This window comes from Natrix helvetica, assembly GCF_964273705.1.
Source record: "Natrix helvetica genome assembly, chromosome: 1".
Taxonomy (NCBI): domain Eukaryota; kingdom Metazoa; phylum Chordata; class Lepidosauria; order Squamata; family Natricidae; genus Natrix; species Natrix helvetica.
The window spans coordinates 324,067,004-324,086,133 of record NC_138548.1 but is presented as its reverse complement, the minus strand read 5'-3'; the positions used below and the strand labels follow the sequence as shown (position 1 = coordinate 324,086,133).

General features: G+C 41.8%; 1 pseudogene across 1 annotated transcript in view; it reads left to right on the top strand.

Annotated features, from left to right (window-relative positions):
- LOC309399653 (contactin-6-like) overlaps positions 1-19,130 on the top strand; it is a 163,131-nt pseudogene that overhangs the window by 79,610 nt on the left and 64,391 nt on the right. The window contains exons 6-9 of the transcript in view: positions 5,752-5,930; positions 7,003-7,139; positions 9,303-9,421; positions 13,075-13,226. The product of the transcript in view is annotated as a contactin-6-like (transcript). The remainder of the gene's footprint in view (positions 1-5,751; positions 5,931-7,002; positions 7,140-9,302; positions 9,422-13,074; positions 13,227-19,130) is intronic.

Sequence of the window (19,130 nt, the reverse complement as noted above, 5' to 3'; positions counted from 1 at the left end):
CTTCCACCCTCCCTTCCTCCTTCCCTTCCTTCCTGCCTCCCTTCCAGTTCCCTCCTTCCTCTTTCCCCCTGCCTGCCTGCCTTCTTTCCTCTTTCCCTATCCTCCTATCCTTCCTTTCTCCCTCCCTCCTTCCCTGCCTCCCTTCCAGTTCCATTCTTCCCTCCTTCCTTCTGCCTCCTTCCTGCCTGCTTGCCTTCTTTCCTCTTTCCCTCTTGCTTGTCTATCCTTACTCCCTCCTCCCTTTCTTCCCTCCCTCCCTGCCAGCAGCTCCTCCAGCATCCCAGCTGGAAGCAGCAGCACAACAGTCGCCGTTACCAGGGGCGAAAGGGTGGCGGTGGCAAGATCGGGCGAGCGCCGCCCCTTTGTCCCTTCCCCAACAGCGGCTGTTGCACTTCCGCTTCCAGACGGAATGCTGGCAGTGGAGCTGCTGGCGGGGAGGCGAGCTACCTGCATAAAGACGCCGCCGAGGGCATGACAGAATATATCCCGGCTTGAAGTGGCAGCACTGGGGACTGCTCAGAGACTCATCAGAGCCGCGGGCTGGAGCTGTGCAAAAAGTCTGCTTGGGCTGGGGGGGGAGGGAGGGAAGCCTGGGACAGCCATGCTGTCGCCGCCGCCGCCGTTGCACCCAGATGGAAAGGGAGCCTTCGCGCCCCCCTTTACGGAGGCTTGCGCCCCCCCAGGGAGAACCATTGTGTTAAGGTAATGTCGGAGGATATAACTTGTTCCAAGTAGGGTGGTTTTTTGTAGAGTCAGAATGTTCAAGTCAGGTAAATTTAGAATTTTCAAATAATGAGGTAGCCCTTTAGGTATTGCTCCAAGGACTCCAATTACAATTGGGACAACACATGATTTCTTTTTCCACAGTCACTCAACCTCAATTTGCAAGTCCCGGTATTTTGTGATTTTTTTTCTTGCTGTTTATCTTCAATTCGTGCATCACCAGGTATTGCAATGTCAATAAACCATACTTTTTTCTTTTCAATTATTGTTATGTCAAGTGTGTTGTAGGCCAAGTGCCTGTCAGTCTGGATTCTGAAGTCCCACAAGATCTTGACTTTCTCATTCTCTAAAACCTTTTCAACCTGATGGCCCCAGTGGTTTTTTCTGTACTCAAATCCAAACTTTTGGCACAATTTCCAGTGAATAATCTTAGCAACGCGGTCATGGTGTTGTAGGTAGTCAGTTTGTGAAATTTTTCTGCACCCGCTGATCAAATGGTTGACTGTCTCATCTTTCTCACTACAGAGGCAACATTTGCTGTTGGTGGTAACATGTTGAATTTTTGCCTTCATGCAGTTTGTGGCTAAGGCTTGTTTTTGAGCTGCCAAAATAAAGCCTTCTGTTTCTTTTTTCAGTACTCTTGATCTTAACCTGTTCCAAGTTAGTTTTTGGTCATCTTTGCCTTCAATACTTTTCAGGTATTGGCCATGCATAGCTTTGCTTTTCCAATTTTCAGCTCGCTTCTCAATTACTTCTTTCTTATAGTCAGCTTTTAACTTAGTTGTCTTCAAAAGGCCTCCTTTATTTACTTCCTTAATCATTGGTTCTTCAGTTTTCTGGATGTAATCATTCAAGCTGTGTCTTTCTTCTTCTACCGTCTACTTTACTTGTAGGAGTCCTCGACCACCCTCTGCTCTTGGTAGATACAATCGGTCAATATCACTTTTAGGGTGTAAAGTATGATTCATTGTCATAAGCTTCCTTGTTTTCCTGTCCAAATTGTCCAACTCCATCTGGGTCCAGTCAATTATTCCTGCAGAGTATTGAATTACAGGTATAGCCCAGGTATTTATGGCTTTTATGATGTTTCCTCCGCTCCGTTTGAACTTTAATATCTTATGAATTTGTCGAATGTACTTAGCTGAAGTTAATTGTTTGACTTTATTATGCATTAAGTCAGAGGCCTCTAAAATTCCCAAGTACTTGTAGCCTTCTTCTGGTTTTACTGCCTTTATCATTTCTTCATTCTCAAGTTGTATTCCATCATCTTCTATGACCTTGCCTGCTTTGATTGCCATTGTTGCACATTTGTCAATTCCAAACTGCATGCCAATGTCTTGGCTAAATCCTTTTGTGCTAAATTCTTGGCTAAATTCTATTATTATTATTATTATTGTTGTTGTTGCTATTATTATTATTATTATTATTATTATTATTATTATTATTATTATTATTATTATTATTTGCACTATTATTATGAAAAGCCAAAAACAACCTGATGGCATTTTTTTTTCTTTTTACAACCCTGTAATCCCTTTCACCAGGATGGCCCTGGGGCAACTGAATGGAGCTTAGTGTTTACTGGCTGGATGTGCTTCCTGACACCTATTCAGAGTTCACAGTAGATATTTTCTCTCTGCACCCTGATAGAGAAACATCTGTTACTGCCTAGGATTGAACTCTCAACCTCTAGGTCACCATCCCACTCCCAATGACACATAATCAATCAAAAAGCTAGTTGCCATCATCACATCTTACAGTAAAAAAATGCATAAGAATTATGTATTTTTGAAAAAAATATTTATTTTCCCTGATCAGCATTTCCTTCCAATTAGTTCCTAGTATTCTGAGAGAAAAATGAAAATCCTCTCTTTGTTGATTTCCTTGCCTTGCATCATACTATATGTATATATATAAATATATAAATATATACTATATATTTTCATCATGTTTCCTCATTTTTGAATTTCATCGTGTTTCTATCATTTTTTTTCTCAGCTGAAGAGTTCCGAACTTTCTAATTTGTTTCTAATGCTTGAACCACATTCTTTTTGTTGTCCTCTTCTGCCCTTTTTCCAGGTCTAGTTTATCCTTTTTTAAGCCTAACAATCAACATTCTAGTAAATACTTTGGTTGCCAATACATCAAAAAAATTGTATGAGGGCATGACAGTGTTAGTCCTTTGATTCATAATCCTTTTCCTAATGATCACTAGAATAGAACTTCTTTATATCTGCTGCACATCTTCATAGAAGTATTCACTATGACCTTTCCTTGGTTAGTTATAAACAGTCCATGCTGTAATTGTATATATCTCAAATTAGAGGGTGGGGTGGGTTTTCTTCCAAGTTCCGTAACCTTCCATTTGTTTAAATTAAATCATTTTTGCAATTTGCTTGACCATAAGCTAGCTTAAATAAATCTTTCTTAAGCACTTCACAATCATTTTCGGTTTTCATCATCCTGAATAGTTTGCTATTATCTGCAGACTTGGCCAGCTTACTCATAAATTAAAACAATCAATGAGCATATTAAAGAGACCAGTTCCAATATAGAATATTGAGGGTCTCTATTTCTTTTTTTTTGTTTTTTATTTCCCCTTTGTTTTAGACTTTAGCAATTGATAAGGAGACAGTTCTTCTTACGCCACAAATACTAACTTTACTGAAGAACCTTTGATAGGAAACTTTATTAAGGCTCTTAAAGTACAAATTCAAGAGGCCCATTTCTATACTTAAAATAATTGCACAAACCAAGCACCCAATATATTTTATAACATCTAAAATAATTTATTTCCAATTGTTATATTAAAAACTACAGTTGGGAAATTGTGTTGTAGCAGTGCTATTTATGGCTAATTAGTCTCATTCAGAAGTTTTAAGGAAAGATAAACATGCAGCTGGGAATATAATGCAGTTGAGGTTTATGGATTTCATTTCAAGCTTTGCAAATCACTGACAATTCTATAACAGTGGATGCAACACATGTTTAAAACCTCCAAAAGAAGCAAAAAAAAAAAAAGCTAGTTTGATTATAGTGGTGAAGGTGCTGGCCTAAGAAACCACGAGGCTGTGAATTGTAGTCGCTCCTTAGCCACAAAAGCCAGCTGGGTGACTTTGGGCTAGTCACTCTTTCTCAGCCCAACTTACCTCACAGGACTGTTGTGGGGCAGAAGAGAAAGATGCAACACAATACAACACAACACAATAGGTGTGCTCTATGGCATGGACATGGAATAGTGAGGGTGGAGGACCAAAAGGTAAAAGAGAGGATAGACAGTTTTATTATTGCCATGATATCGGAAGAAAGAGATTTATTAAATCCATCTCACTATCCTGAGTGATTCTGGGTGGTTTACAATATCCAATGGTGCGAAGCTGAGGATTGGCTACCCAAATGGAGACTGGAAGCCAGAGTCAAGACCTGTCCTGGCCTCCAGTCCTCAGGCAATAACCCTGAAGTCATGCCTTCATATTCTTTACGGTCTTGGGCTGCTGCTGAATGGCAAAATGTTATGGAATTAGAAGATAATTTAATTGTGGATAAGGCAACTAACCTGGCATGTAAAACTGAGCCCTGTGTCGATCTGAAAAAAAGGTTTCACTTCCTGGAGATACGCCTACCTGGGTTTTAGATTTCACACAAGCCACAAGCCCAAAGCAGGGGGGCGGGGAGGCCCTTTTCATTTATAGGAACAATGATTTTCAGAGGCTGTGAGTTTCAGTCAACTGGATATGAGAGCATCTGGTTTAAGAGGAGCTCTAGGAAGCAGTTGGGCTTCTTCCTGCTATACTGTACTTACTTTTATTCAATGACATTCCTTCCTGAGCTGCTAAATTCCATCACCCAGATTGGCAGATGTATCTTTTAGTTTTGAGGAGATTTCAACTTGCCCCAGATACTATGGGAGAATTCATGACACCCATGGTAACTGTAAGCCCAACCCAAGTTCCTGAGAATTGGATGTACACTAGAAGTCACACATTGGACCTGCAAAATGATCTGATGGGAATATATCATCATCTTTACTCATCCAATTCTGAAGTTCCAGGTTTGCGGAAGACACATGAGAGAGGATGAAGTGGGTGAAGGGAGAAAGACTGTCCTGTGAATAAATACTTGGATTTCCATCTGCCTTGTTGTATTCTTATTATTGTTATTATTATTGTCTGTATTTGCTGTCTATCTCACCATGGAGCTACTCTAGGCAGAAACTAGGTTCCAAATATTATTTTACATCAAGAAGATTGTTCTTGTTATAATCTAATAAAGATAGAAAAAGTCCAGCCCCTATGGATGCCACAATCCACACAATCCACAGTCCAGCATTCAGTTTGCAAATCTGATACACAAACTGGATCAAAAGATTATGTTCAATAGTGTACATGCATTTCCCCCTAGATTGTCTTTCCAGTGTCTATAATAATAGAGCATCAAAATTCAGTATGTAAATCAAGTCATAATAATATCATCTCTTTTGCTAATACCTCTGCTACTATAAATAAGGAAGATGTGGCTAAATCAATAGCACTTTCCTTCTATTTTGAATAGCAACAAGGTCAAAGATGAATCAACTTCCTCAAAACAAGTACAGCAGGCTTCTACAGTCACTAGAATTTCTTCAAGAAAGTCTAGAATCGTTCCTCCTCAAGATGTTCATCAGTTATTTGTTATCTCTAATATTGATTAAAACCAATCAATAAGTCAATTTTCATTCAAAATAATTTCTATAATACTTAACTATCAGAGGTGGGTTGCTCCCAGTTTGTCCCGGATCAGGTGAACCAGTAGTAGTGGTGGCGAGAGGCTCCACCCAACCGCCGGGACACTTATGTGCATGCACAGAAGCATCATGCACACACATGAACGCACGCGGGAGAGCACCCAAACTGGTAGTAAATAAATTGGAAACCTACCACTGTTAACTATTGATAATATTTTACTGTTCAAGAGAACACAATTTTGCATTAACAATTTTGCTTTAATTGTGTCTGCTCCTGCATTTTCTATTGTCTCACATTCATTTAGTTCTCTTCCCAGCATCACTTGGAAGAGATCTGATGGTATACCATTAGCCAGAAAAATCAGCACATCTAAAGGAATCCTTGAGATCCCAAATCTTCAGCAGGAAGATGAAGGTTTTTATGAATGTATTGCAAGAAATGTACAAGGAAGCAATATTGCACGGGGCCAACTGTTTACATATGGTGAGCAAACCAATTTGGTTAAAAGCACAATGCTAGTTATGTTTGGGGGAAAATATTTAAATATTTATTTCACACCGGATATTATCAAGAGTGAAAGGCTTCAGCTGAGGGGTGAAATCAACTTACCTTTGCTACCAGTTTGCAATGTGAGCATGCCTACACAGTGTGTTAAAAATAGGATGTGATGACATCCAGGCAGATAGGTAGAGGGCAGCTACCAGGTGCACCTGCAAAGGTAAGTATAACAGCAAGGGGGGAATCCACAGTTCCATGCCATTTAGATTAGCTAAAAAGCAGGAAATCTGACAATTCTAGCTAATATAAATCACGTGTCACAGCTGATTGTTGGAAATACCAGTTTGCCTGAACCAGTAGCATTTTTTTTTACTACCACTTCAAGCGAACTGGTAGTATTTTTACTACTGGTTGGGGTGAACCAGTCCAAACCGGTAACATTTCACCCGTGTTTCAGCTCATTAAAATGGTTGGAAAATTGAAACTTAAAATCCATTTTAGACTGTCTATCATTGAAGATTAGGAAAATAAGGGTTAAAATAAAAAGGTAACAATCACTTTAAAGAACTCAGATATTTGACTATTTGAATCTACTGCCCGGGACAAGTAGCACTATGTAGAATGTCTGGATTCTCATTTCTCTCTAACTCATATTTTGTTTAATAATGACTTACTGAAACAATAGATGAATCCATGCAACACACTAAACCAAAAGGAAAATATGTTTTGATCGTCATAATGTTTGAAAACTTGCAATATTTCAGTGGTCAGTATTTCAGATTAGAATGATTAGATCAAAGCCAGAATGATGGATGCATCAGATGCAGTAGATTGAGAAAAGGACAGAAATCTTATCAGAGTCACAGAAAGAAAAATCTATTTTATATTCAAATTGTGGAGTTTCATATACAAATAATCTCCTTAAAATGTATGTGGCTGGCTGGTTTATATATGTGTGTGTGTGTTAAGGTCAGTTTATGTTTATGATTGATTACACTTCCAAAACCATAGGATAACTTACACTAAAACAGTTACAATGTTTTTTTTATTGTTACAGCTGTTCCAGAATGGAACCAAAACATTGAGAATACACAACTTCCTCTTTATGAAACTTTAGTTTGGGAATGTGAAGCAACTGGCAGACCAAAACCTTCTTATAATTGGTTTAAAAATGGTAAACCACTTCCATCAGAGGTAAGATTTGAATTAGACTTGGATTCATTTGAAAATCAGCATTTGATTTTAGATACTTTTATCTTATAAGTCATAACTATAGCTATCGTGCTAAATAAGATGCACCACCACCTATTTGTTTGTTCAAATAAATATGTTAATTCTACCAAAAGCTCAGCCCTTATTTTAATGCTCTTTAAAAAAAACATCTTGCTACAATTAAGAGATCCTGGTTTCTTTTGAGGGGAGCACTAAAGAGGAAAAAAAGATCAGGATTTGTTTTTAAAAAATTAAGCCATCAGCCCATCTTTTGATAATAATTTTTCTAATATAATTATGTACCATATGAAAAAGTAAGGATCATGTAATACATGATTGTAACACAACTAAGAAAACTACTCCAAAGTGTCTTCATAATGATATGAATTTCTGCACGGAGGCCTTTAATCTACATTGTCCTACAGAGACGTCTATTTGCTGTTCAGAATTCCTGAAAACATGGAATTCTGGGTTGTATGGAGGCATCACACATATTCCATCCCCTGTATAGATTTCTGGATAAATAATTATGTTTGACACATTAGACAGACAGACAGACAGACAGACAGACAGACAGACAGACAGACAGACAGGTCGATATGTCCATTATGCAATGTCCAATTCATATTTTGAAGCCAAAAATTAAATATATGAAGAAAAACATACTTTTTAAATGTATGCAAATTAATTTCCTTGGGTGATCCCAGGTTTTAGCATTAGTTGGATATATGATCAAACTCTCACCTTCTTTTTCCTGAAGTTTAAAGATAAATGATCAGTAACAGAATAATAAAATATTTATTGTAGATTTATTCTGTATCTACTTTTGCTAGTTCAGATATCCTGAACTTGTTTTGTTCATGTGCTAATTGTTTTTAGTCTTGTGTGTATTTATTCACTAAACTGTTTTTTTTTAGCTCAAAAGAAAGATTGGGAGGTTGAATTTCACATGATAAGAAATAACAGAATTAAATATGGTGATAAATATGTGTGAGAGAAGGGGATTTATTCTAAGGATGTTGTAAGCTTGGAGGTAGAATAAAGCACTGAGAAGAGCCTATTCTCTAACACTAAAAACTACTGAAGTGATGTTAATTGGTTTTTCTATAGTAGCCATGCAACCAGAGGGGGAATTCCAATCAAAATGATAAGCTAAGCAAAATTGGAATGGGTCAGTTCTAAGGGGATAATTCTATAAAGGATATCCAGAGTGCCAACTAAATTATTTTTAAAAGGGCCTTGATGATACTATTATCTTCACAAAGAATATGACAACTGAATGCAATTGACTTTGTTTAAAATAATTATACATTTACTTGTAAGGCATGGACCCAGAATTAGGGACCATAATGATCATTAAGAGAACTTGGACATGAAATCTAGACTTATTCACTGAATGGAAAAGGATGGGTGAACATTATTTATTTATCAAATTTTTACAGCTGGTCATCTCACAAGAAAAATGATTCTGGGTGGCATATGACACATGTATAAAACAGTCACAATTAAATATAACAATATAAGAAGCAAACAAAATAGGAGAGAATCATATTAACCACCACAAGGGAGCCAACACAAAATATTCCTGGTTCTCTAGGACCCCCCCAGTGTGACTACATAGTCAGGTTTTAGAAATTTATGGAATATTGAGAAAAATGGAGCTACTCTCACTTTTGGGAGAAGATTTCATAATGTGGGAACCACAACAGAAAGTCCGCCTTCTGGGAAATGTCAAATGAAATCCCCTGGCAGATGGGATCCACCATGTGCCTGCTCTGCAAGAGTTGATGGACAGACAGGTGTAATTGGAGGTGGTCCCTCAGATTAAAGGTCAAAAACAATACCATGCAAATTAGCAAGCAATGCAGTTCAAAGCAAATGTGTAGTGTTTAGGGGCACACAAGAAGATGGAAAATTTAAAATGCTTCCTTCCCATTCAAACCGAGATCACTTTTAACATGTATTTTATTTTGTATTTTATTCAGTCATTCAATCATTTATATGCTGCTCGTCTTACAGACAAACTCTGGGCAGTTAACAACAATCCATAAAATTTATACCATAAAGTTCTGTCAACAACAAGGTGGGCATTGGGCTTATTTGCTTATGTACATTCTTATTTGTATGGCTTTTTTATTTTTGTAGGAAATAATTCAAATTGAAAATGGCACTCTTACTATAAGTGTGCTGAACATGTCTCTATCAGTGTGTTGAAGAAAACAAATAAGATTCCATTTATTCCAATGCTGAGCTAAGAGTTATGGGTAAGTTTAAGTCTGAAAAAGATAAATAGGACAACAGAGATTTAAACAAGTAACATTTCTTAAAAGTTGATTAGAAAGACAATCCTAGAGAAGTTAATGCATGCATGTCGTAATGAAAAAAAGAAGGTATTATGTAGTGATCGGGTGGGTTCTGGCAGCCACTACTGCTGGTTCGCTTATGGATGTGCAGCGTGCACTTGCACTTAATGTGCGCTGCATGCACATGCGCAGTACAATAAAAATTGTTCTGTGCATGCGCAAAAGACAAAAACAAGATGGGGGCACCTATGGCACTGCCAGCAGATCCAGTTCAGAGGCGTGGCAGGTCTGGGTCGCTGCCGGTTCCAGCGACCCAGGCCACCAAACCACTACTGGTTTGGCCGAACCGGTCTGAACTGGTAGAAACCCACTGCTGGTAGTGCTCTATTCAAAAATAACAATAACTGAATTTAGTGGGTCTTGCTACCAGTTAACGTGTGTAGGATTGCAGCACCATTCATTTCTAAGAAACGTCAAAATATGTTTTAGAGCACATATGCTTTGAGGATCCAGGACTGTATCTTAACTGGGTATTTTTTGAGGAAAACATACCCTATATCCGTGATGGTGAACCTATGGCACGCGTGCCAGAAGTGGCACGGAGAGCCATTTCTCCTGGCACGCGGAGCCATCACCAGTTGCTCTTCCGGGTTTGGGCGCAGCAGCCAGCTGGTCTTTACGTGCATTGGTGTGCCAGAAAACAGAAGAGGAACCGCCCGGTGCGCATGCGCACGCCAGGAAAATGACCTTATTTTCAGTGTGCACATGCGCGTTGGCCGTTTGGTGATCGCACATGCGCACGCAAAAAGCACCAACAGGAAGAGCAAGGGCCGTGTGTGCCAAAAGACGTGGAGAGGGGATCCCGGCCGTCGCTTAGTAGAGCAGAGCTCTGGTCGGGGTTTCCCTCCCTCCCCGCCCGATTGAGCTTCTTGCGTGGCCCTCGCCCTCCAGCCCATGGCTCATCCGCAGTCCGAAGGGCTTGGCCGGCTCGAGCACTTCAGAAAAGCAGTGGCAACGGCAGCCACAAGGGGAAGGGCAGGAGCGGCCAGCCGGTCCCTGCAGCCACTCCCACACCAGCCAGAAACGGCACTGTGATAGCCGCCAGGGCTTCCCTCCCTCCCCACCCAAGTGGGCTTCTTGCACGGCTCCAGGCTGATGAGGATCCGCGGTCCGGAGTGCTGCCGCTTCCAGCGGGATATATTCTGCCAGGCCCTTGGCAGCGTCTTTATGCGGTTAGCTCGCCTCCCCACCAGCAGCTCCTCCGCCAGCATCCCGGCTGGAAGCAGCAGTGCAACAGTCGCCATTACCAGGGGCGAAGGGGTGGCAGTGGCGAGAACAGTTGACCACCACCCCTTCCTCCCTTCCCCAACAGCGGCTGTTGCGCTTTCGCTTCCAGCCGGGATGCTGGCGGGGGAGCTGCTGGTGGGGAGGCGAGCTAACCGCATAAAGACACCGCCAACGGGCCTGGCAGAATATATCCCGTTGGAAGCGGCAACTCTCCAGACTGCGGATCCTCATCAGAGCCGCAGGCTGGAGCCGTGCAAGAAGTCCGCTTGGGTGGGGAGGGAGGGAAGCCCTTGGCCGCCTGTCCTCGCCACCGCCACCCCTTCAGCCCTGGTACTGGGACGCCTTGGCAGCGCTCGCCTCCCGAGGCAGCAAAGTGTGTGTGTGCGTGTGTGTAATGGGGGTCTGGCTGGGACCGATCAGCTGAGAGGCTGGCAAAGAAGCGGCGCTCAGAGGAAGAAGGCAGAAATGCTGGCTGGCATTAGCTTCCCTTACTTTTCGCCGCCGCTGCCCCGGCAGGAAGGAGCATTACCACCCCCTCCCTGCTGGTTGCAGCCCAGGTCCCGCCTGTCCTGCTTAGCTGAAAGTGGCGAGGGAGCAATCCGCGATGAGCAGGAAGGGAAATGAGCGCCGGCCACACACACACACACACAAACACACACCACTTGTTGCCGTGCAAGGTGAACGCTGCTGGGGAGAAATCAGGGGGAGAGGGGGGAGAAGACCATCCCTAGCAGAAGATTGTTTTCTTCTCTCCTCCCAGATTTCTCCCCAGCAGTGCTGGTCTTGCACGGCAACAAGCGGTGTGTGTGTCTCTGTGTGTGTGTGTGTGTAACGGGCTGGATGGGACCGATCACCTGAGAGGCTGGCAAAGAAGTCTTCCCCACTGCTGCGAAAAGGCAGGGATAGTGGCCAGCGCTCATTTCCCTTCCTGCTCATCGCGGATTGCTCCCTTGCCACTTTCAGCTAAGCAGGGCAGGCGGGACCTGGGCTGCAACCAGCAGGGAGGGGGTGGTAATGCTCCTTCCTGCCGGGGCAGCGGCAGCGAAAAGTAAGGGAAGCTAATGCCAGCCAGCATCTCTGCCTTCTTCCTCCGAGCTCTGCTTCTTTGCCAGCCTCTCATGTGATCGGTCCCATCCAGCCCGTTACACACACACACACACACAGACACACACACCGCTTGTTGCCGTGCGAGACCAGCGCTGCTGGGGAGAAATCTGGGAGGAGAGAAGAAAACAATCTTCTGCTAGGGATGGTCTTCTCTCCCCTCTCCCCCTGATTTCTCCCCAGCAGCGCTCACCTTGTACGGCAACAAGTGGTGTGTGTGTGTGTGTGTGTGTGGCCGGCGCTCATTTCCCTTCCTGCTCATCGCGGCTTGCTCCCTCGCCACTTTCAGCTAAGCAGGGCAGGCGGGACCTGGGCTGCAACCAGCAGGGAGGGGGTGGTAATGCTCCTTACTGCCGGGGCAGCGGCAGCGAAAAGTAGGGGAAGCTAATGCCAGCCAGCATCTCTGCCTTCTTCCTCCGAGCTCTGCTTCTTTGCCAGCCTCTCAGCTGATCGGTCCCAGCCAGACCCTCGTTACACACACGCACACGCACTCTTTGCTGCCGCGTGAGGCGAGCACTGCCAGGGAGAGATCAGGGGGAGGCGAGAGGGGGAGAAGGCATCCCTAGCAGAAGTTTGTGTTCTTCTCCCCCTCCTGCTGATTTCTCCCCGGCAGCGCTAGTCTCGCGCCGGGGCAAGCAAGGCAGCTCTCAAAGAGAATGAAACGGGCGCAGCGCTCTTCCAACAGCCGCGGAAGGAAGAGGAGCCGGGCTTCAGGAAAGCCCCCCTGGAAAGGACAATAAATGGCCTCAAAGAATCTGTTTCTGCTTCCAGAGGACATCTAGAAGGGCGGGGGAGGCCATTTTTTCCTTCCCCAGGCTTCAGGAAAGCCTCCGGAGCACGGGGGAGGGGGTGCATGCTGTGTGTGTGTGTGTGTGTGTGTCACGTGTGCATGCGCAGTTGGGTGGGGAATTGAGTGGGCACGCGAGGGGGTGCAGTAGCGAGTGTGCACGCAATTCTGGCACGCCGTAGAAAAAAGGTTCGCCATCACTGCCCTATATGCTGTAAACTAGAGAAGTATACATGCTAATCCAAATTATTGATTTAATGTTCTTAATATGGATACTTTTCATATATTTTGTAAGTTCCTTTTTTTAAATCACGGAGAGCCTCTAAAGGCCACCCCCAACACTTTTGATGAGACCATATATGACTTGAGGCTTCAGGTTTTGTTCCATATCCCAAAGTCCTTTTGACTGACGGATTGATTGATTACTTATTTATAGCTTCAGCTCCTGATTTTTCTAAATATCCCATGAAAAAAACATCAGTCGTCCATGAGGGAGGTGAAGTAACTATTGGATGCAAACCCAATGCCTCTCCCAAGGCTGTTATTAATTGGAAAAAAAGGCACTGAACCTCTACAGCAAGGTAAAAGGTATGCCTATATATATATATAGGTATCCCTCTATATTTTACTTTTTATGTGAATAGTATTGCAACCTTTGCATGTCAAATCTTAACAGGGCCCAAATATAAAGATACTGTTCCAGATATGATATTTTAAAACTCTTTTGTCTTTAAACAGAGAATCTACTGCACATACTGTATCTGATCATAAATTGCTTTTTAGGTTCTACTGAATTTCAAACGTGGGGCCATTGTTGTTCATAACCAAACCATCCTGAATTGTATTTAGGGCCATGGAACTCATTTGGCAACCATGGGCAACAAAAAGAAGGAGGTTTTGGAAGATTCAAAACAGGCCTCATAGCATCATAATGAATCAATTATGCTTAGGGTCTTCAGGGGCTTAATAAAAAAGGCAGAGTCTCTTGCTCTTTACATCACTCTATGTTTCTCTTGCACCGCTTGTTCCTCTAAGCCCGTAATGGCGAAACTATGGCACATGTGGATGGCACATGTGGAAGGCATATGGAGCCTTCTCTGCAGGCATGTGAGCCGTCACCCCAGCTCAGTTCCACCACGCATGCGCACACACCTCCAGCTGATTTTGGGGGCTCTGCCATGCATGCACGGGGACGGGGTGCATGCAGGAGACATGTGTGCATGCACAGGGGTGGGGTGGGTCGCACATGCATGCATGGTGTGTGTGTGTGTTACGTGTGCATTGCATTATGGGTATGGGCATGCACACACACTTTCGGCACGTGAGGACAAAAAGGTGAGTCATCACTGCTCTAAACAAAGGAGAGCTTTATTTGTTGCTTATCTGCCTGTTCTGTACTTGGGGAAATTTCACTTTGTTCTCTACATGCCACTTTATTGGTTCAGTCTGGACTGAAAGGTAACAAACTCACCAAGGATATCAGGGTGACAGATATTCTGAAGGTATTTATGACTAATCCAAGATTATGGATCTAAATTAAATCCAGTGGAATTTAAATCAATAGAAATAAAAGGTGCCTCTAATTGCAGCCTTAGTGTGCCTTTAACTAATTCACCAATAGTACCCATTTGCTTCACACTCCCCAGGAACAAATGCTAATTCCACACTTGCTTCATAATGGTATAATTATTGCATTCAATTACTTCACTTCGGTGAGAGCTGTAAAATAGAAGAATGAGGAGAGGACCCATGAATAATTTGAGAGCAGAAGTCCCAAATAAGGAAGAATAAATTTTAAGTGCAGGGCTAGGACACTAAGTAGATGTTTAATGGACACATATTGTTCCTGTTTAAACCATTTGTGTGAAGCAAAGTATTTTGCTGTGTTTTTGTTGTTTTGTTTTGTTTTTCCACCAACCTTGGGTATTAGGCATGCCATTTTGAGGAGACAGGGAAATGATGCCAATCACTGCTATATATTGAGCTGGAAAGTATTTAATCATGTCGTAGTGGAAATAGGGGGTTGATATGGTGGCTGAGTGGCTAAGATGCTGAGCTTGTCGAACGGAAAGGTCAGCAGTTTGGTGGTTCGAATCCCTAGTGCTACGTAACAGAGTGAGCTCCCATTACTTCTCCCAGATTCTTTCAAAGTAACAGTTCGAAAGCATGTAAAAATGCAAGTAGAAAAATGGGGACAACCTTTGGTGGGAAGGTAACTGTGTTCCGTGTACCTTTGGCATTTAGTCATGCCGGCCACATAACAACAGAGACATCTTCGGACAGTGCTGGCTCTTCGGCTTTGAAACGGAGATGAGCACCACCCCTTAGATTCAGGAACAACTAGCACATATGAGCGAGGGGAATCTTTACTTTTTACTTTAAATTTAAAATAAACATTCAGCTTGGGTTCTTTAAGAAATACTCATCTCATTTATTAACCTAAGGAGATGCCTGATTGACAGGCCCACCAAGCTGGGATTTAGTATCATGAAAAAGGTGAGAGAATAATAAATGCTGATGCATAACAACAAATGATTAATTGGCCTTGGAGAAAATGAAACCTGAATGTAAAATGTATTGATGTAAAAATCATGAGAAAACAGAGCTGAATTTTGAGTCCTCTGTGGATAGTGCTATCCAGTGCTTGTTTTTGCCATTGTATTTTATACTGTTGCAGTACAAAATCTGAAGATGAAATATTGATGACTGTAAAGTTAAAATTGCAAATGTGATCAAAATAACAGAAAGGCTTAGTATATTTTAGTAGACTTTATAAACTAAAAGATGTTTATAGAACTCAAGATTGTTGAATACATGATAAACATTTAATGTCCTCATTTCCATTTTGTTGGCTTTTCCCATTTTTTAAAAATTATAGCTTGAAAACGGATTTTTTAAAAAGTACAATTGTTTTTATTAATTCATTTTTAAACAGTCATACATAAAATAAAAATGAACAATTTGCCACACGCAAGAATCAAAATAAAAATACCATAGAAGTAAACACATCTAACACCTTCACCAAGAATTTTCTCCAAAGGGAGAGATAAAATGACATTTTCTGATTAGTAGAAAGTATAGTACCCTCAAGCAATGCTAAATCACATGTCTATGAATTCCAACATATTCCTTGTAGAACTACAGCATTTTTCCATCTTCTAGGGATTATTATTTTTGCTGTTGTTAGAACATGGTTGATCTGTTCCACATCACTTTCTTCCATTATACATTATGCTTCTAGTTTTGATATAGAAGAAATGGTGGAAAAGTATGGGTGAATATAAAACTGGATTTTCTATAGTGCTAGTTTTTTCTGCATTAATAAGTACTTTAAAACACATTGAACCCATTTTAAAATCCATGCATACATTTTTGAACTGATATTTTTAAAATGTTAAGTTAAATTTACTTTATTATGGAAACATCCTTTCTAATATTGACATTTCTTTTTTCACTCTTTCTCTTTTGATCCTTTTAGTCTAGTAGCAAATATATTTGTAGCAGCTCCTATAGCTAGACCTCCTTATATACTCAGCAGAAAGTTCTTTTCCAATTCTAGATTTTTCAAGAATCGATTGACTTTAGGCTTAGGATGATGGCCATTTGTGTTACATGACACAAGATTCAAGGATGAGACAAAATTAATACAAACCAGTATCTTTTGTTGATGACATGCTGATATTAACTAATATAACTTTCTAGTAGACCAATGGGATTGATTTTTCATCTAACTATAATTAATCTCTGCAGCTGTATTTCTAATTAAAGATTGAAATGACAGAAATCAAAACCATAGATTTCCCTTCATGCTTCAAGTCCTCGCATATTGCATCATGCACTGCGATATATGCAAAATTTTAGACTATTCAGCAGAATCATTTTCTGTTTCTAACTGCTTCTCTGGCCATCTGAAAATTAACACTATGTTGTACTAGTAGGCACTATTCTATAGTTCTATACTTCTAAAGATTGTAATCACAATTTAAAATTATGGTTTACCCAGTAAGCAAAAAGCAACTTTAGGTACAAATTAATGTAAACACCACAATGTGAATTACTGATTGGAACTATTGTTTCAAATTACTATTCATTGGTTAGCTTTGTGATGTTGCCCAGCAGGTCCAGCTGCTGCTGGACTCAAATAGCGAGGCATCATTTCAGTCTGCCCTGGATGATTTGGAAGACCCTGTGCAGGTTGCAGATTCAGAGCAGGGACCAGAGGGGCTGGTTGGCCACCAGGAGGCGCCTGAGGCATGGAGCAATGGGGAAGATCAAAGGCAGTTAGTCCCTGATGCTAGAGTAAGAAGGGCTGAGAAACGAAAGCAGCAGCTTCGTAGGCAGGCTCATAATTAGCACAGATGGTTGTAGATTGGCCCCTCCCAAGAGAGCTTATAGGTGAGGTGTTGGAAGGGGACATTTGCAGGAAACAACCGTTTGAAATTAGCAGTGAAGAAAGTCAATGTCTTAGAGCCGTCTTTGAATATCTGGTTTATTTTGTTGTATTTTGAATTATCTGGGCCTTCGGCCAAAAGGTTTGTTATCTTACAATTAAACAGTGGCAAACAGCCAATCCTGTGTTTTGGCTTGTTCACAGGCATGAAGAGTGGGGTCAGAACAGCTTTGTATCCCATCTTTCCTTCAGGAGCTCAGGATGACATACATAGCACAACTCCGGGAAGCACCCAATTCCAGGAGGCAAGCTATTTATTGCTCTCACTTCCTCAGTTGCCTTGGAGAATAAGTCAATCTCCCCTTCTCTGTGACAGCCCCTCAAGTGCTAGAAGACAGTTGTCATGATCTCTCTAATCCTTCTGTCCAACAGGCTAAACCAAGGGTGTCAAACTCACGTCATCACGGCACGATCATGTGACATATTTGGACTTTTTTCCCGTTTCCTAAACCGTGTGTAGCCGTGGCCAGCGCGTGATGCATACAACCCACAGGCTGGGAGTTTAACAGCCCTAGACTAGACATACCTAGCTCCCTCAACCATTCATCATATGATTTAGCCCTCAGATCCTTTATCAACTTTGATACTGAAACACTTTCTAGGGTCTCAGCATTTTTTGTATTGTGACGATCAGAGCTGTGTACAGTATTAGAAGTGTGGCTTCACTAGTGCATTACAAAGCAACATTATCACTTTTTGTGATATGGATATTATTCCTATGTCCAGAACTGCATTGGTTTTGGGGGCTGTTGCAGCAGCACATTGCTGGCTCATATTCAAGTGGTGGTCCACTAGGACATCTAGATCTCTCTCACAGTTACTACCATTAAGCCAGGTACTGTCTATTTTGTATCTATGCATTTGAGTTTTCCTTTCTAAATGCAGTATCTTACTTTTTCACCACTGAAATGCATCTTGTTGGATAGAGTCCAATACTCAAGTCTATCAAGATTCTTCTGAATCTTCAATGTGAACTAGATAACTAGAAATTTATAGAATAGTCCAAGAGTAATTTCTTGGTAATTTCTTAACAAGCTTCTCTGTCAAGATTCCAACTACCGAACACAAGCAAATCAAACTCTGAGACCAGAATCTTTCTCAAAGGACTTCTTTATTGGGTACATTATATCGGCACGGTCAAATGTAAAACCAACTCTAAATCTTTCCCACAGTTTCAGTATAATTAAAATAGGAAATAACTCCATCCCCAATTGTCACAGGTCACATTCACCAATTAGGTTAATTGCCAGGTCCTCCAGATACTTCTCTCCAATTTTATCCATCACCTGTGGAAGTGACCTTGGTTCTCACAAAAGCTCTGCGTTGTGTCTAGCAGTGCGTTCCATCCTCCTCCCACCCTCCCCACACTGTGTGGCAACTGAGGAACAGGAAAATGGCCCCTGCTAGATTTGCTTCAAAGTTGACATTCTCTTTATATACTCCCAGCACTTCTTACATATAAAGTTGCTGCATTAGAGATAATAACATTCTTGATCCAACAAGAGACTTTTCTATTTATTTTTCTTCTGTTATATATTCTGTTATATATCTACTATAGCAGGACAACCCCCAACCCCTGGGCCATGGCCCACTACCAGGCTCTGAGCTGGTAAAAACCGGACTGCCTGAAACAGTGCGCAAGCACATGCACACATCACCCCTTGTGCAACCAGTGGGCAACCACATGCAACTGTGCTCCATTTGTGTGAATGGCATGCAAGCATGACCACCACTCACAGAAATGGAACTGCACCAGTGGTGGGATTCAAATTTTTTTGCTACCAGTTCTGTGGGCATGGCTTGGTTGGCATGGCTTGGTAGACATTACTTGGGGGGCATGGGAGGGAAGGATACTGTAAAATCTCCATTTTCCAGGGCGCTGCTCTGGAGAGTCCAAAGAAGGGTTAAACACAGCCAATCTGCCCAGAACTGAATTGAAACTTTAAGCCACACCTCTGGTGCCGACTCTCCCCAGATTTTTTCAATTCAGCTAGCCCAGTAGACGCTTTAAGATTTTCTCCAGTTCTAAGATTGATTCCTTG